The sequence below is a fragment of the Drosophila virilis genome, chromosome 4 (assembly GCF_030788295.1).
Source record: "Drosophila virilis strain 15010-1051.87 chromosome 4, Dvir_AGI_RSII-ME, whole genome shotgun sequence".
In the NCBI taxonomy this organism is placed as follows: domain Eukaryota; kingdom Metazoa; phylum Arthropoda; class Insecta; order Diptera; family Drosophilidae; genus Drosophila; species Drosophila virilis.
The window spans coordinates 18,360,422-18,362,566 of NC_091546.1; positions in this window are offsets into that span (position 1 = coordinate 18,360,422).

Here is a 2,145-nt window from a genome sequence, read left to right on the forward strand (position 1 = left end):
AGTAATGATTCAAAGTTTGCCCTTCTCATAACTCGGTCAAAAATCAACTGATTTTAACGAGATTTGGTTTTTTATTCATGGTTTTGCCTCTAGTTTTATTTGGCATTCAAATCTGGCAACATGATTTTTAGTCGAAATTCATGTCAAAATGTGGCACCCTAAAATCGAATATAGCCAAAAAATCGGATATAGTAATGATTCAAAGTTTGCCCTTCTCATAACTCGGTCAAAAATCAACTGATTTTAACGAGATTTGGTTTTTTATTCATGGTTTTGCCTCTAGTTTTATTTGGCATTCAAATCTGGCAACATGATTTTTAGTCGAAATTCATGTCAAAATATGGCACCCTAAAATCGAATATAGCCAAAAAATCGGATATAGTAATGATTCAAAGTTTGCCCTTCTCATAACTCGGTCAAAAATCAACTGATTTTAACGAGATTTGGTTTTTTATTCATGGTTTTGCCTCTAGTTTTATTTGGCATTCAAATCTGGCAACATGTTTTTTAGTTGAAATTCATGTCCAAATGTGGCACCCTAAAATCGAATATAGCCAAAAAATCGGATATAGTAATGATTCAAAGTTTGCCCTTCTCATAACTCGGTCAAAAATCAACTGATTTTAACGAGATTTGGTTTTTTGATCATGGTTTTGCCTCTAGTTTTATTTGGCATTCAAATCTGGCAACATGTTTTTTAGTCGAAATTCATGTCCAAATGTGGCACCCTAAAATCGAATATAGCCAAAAAATCGGATATAGTGATGATTCAAAATTTGCCCTTCTCATAACTCGGTCAAAACTCAACTGATTTTAACCAGATTTGGTTTTTTATTCATGGTTTTGCCTCTAGTTTTATTTGGCATTCAAATCTGGCAACATGTTTTTTAGTCGAAATTCATGTCCAAATGTGGCACCCTAAAATCGAATATAGCCAAAAAATCGGATATAGTAATGAGTCGAAATTTCCACTTGTCATAACTCGGTCAAAACTCAACTGATTTTAACGAGATTTGGTTTTTTATTCATGGTTTTGCCTCTAGTTTTATTTGGCATTCAAATCTGGCAACATGATTTTTAGTCGAAATTCATGTCAAAATGTGGCACCCTAAAATCGAATATAGCCAAAAAATCGGATATAGTAATGATTCAAAGTTTGCCCTTTTCATAACTCGGTCAAAAATCAACTGATTTTAACGAGATTTGGTTTCTTATTCATGGTTTTGCCTCTAGTTTTATTTGGCATTCAAATCTGGCAACATGTTTTTTAGTCGAAATTCATGTCAAAATGTGGCACCCTAAAATCGAATATAGCCAAAAAATCGGATATAGTAATGATTCAAAGTTTGCCCTTCTCATAACTCGGTCAAAAATCAACTGATTTTAACGAGATTTGGTTTTTTATTCATGGTTTTGCCTCTAGTTTTATTTGGCATTCAAATCTGGCAACATGATTTTTAGTCGAAATTCATGTCAAAATGTGGCACCCTAAAATCGAATATAGCCAAAAAATCGGATATAGTAATGATTCAAAGTTTGCCCTTCTCATAACTCGGTCAAAAATCAACTGATTTTAACGAGATTTGGTTTTTTATTCATGGTTTTGCCTCTAGTTTTATTTGGCATTCAAATCTGGCAACATGATTTTTAGTCGAAATTCATGTCAAAATGTGGCACCCTAAAATCGAATATAGCCAAAAAATCGGATATAGTAATGATTCAAAGTTTGCCCTTCTCATAACTCGGTCAAAAATCAACTGATTTTAACGAGATTTGGTTTTTTATTCATGGTTTTGCCTCTAGTTTTATTTGGCATTCAAATCTGGCAACATGATTTTTAGTCGAAATTCATGTCAAAATGTGGCACCCTAAAATCGAATATAGCCAAAAAATCGGATATAGTAATGATTCAAAGTTTGCCCTTCTCATAACTCGGTCAAAAATCAACTGATTTTAACGAGATTTGGTTTTTTATTCATGGTTTTGCCTCTAGTTTTATTTGGCATTCAAATCTGGCAACATGTTTTTTAGTCGAAATTCATGTCCAAATGTGGCACCCTAAAAACGAATATAGCCAAAAAATCGGATATAGTAATGAGTCGAAATTTCCCCTTCCCCTAGTTCAGTCAAAACTCAACTGATTTT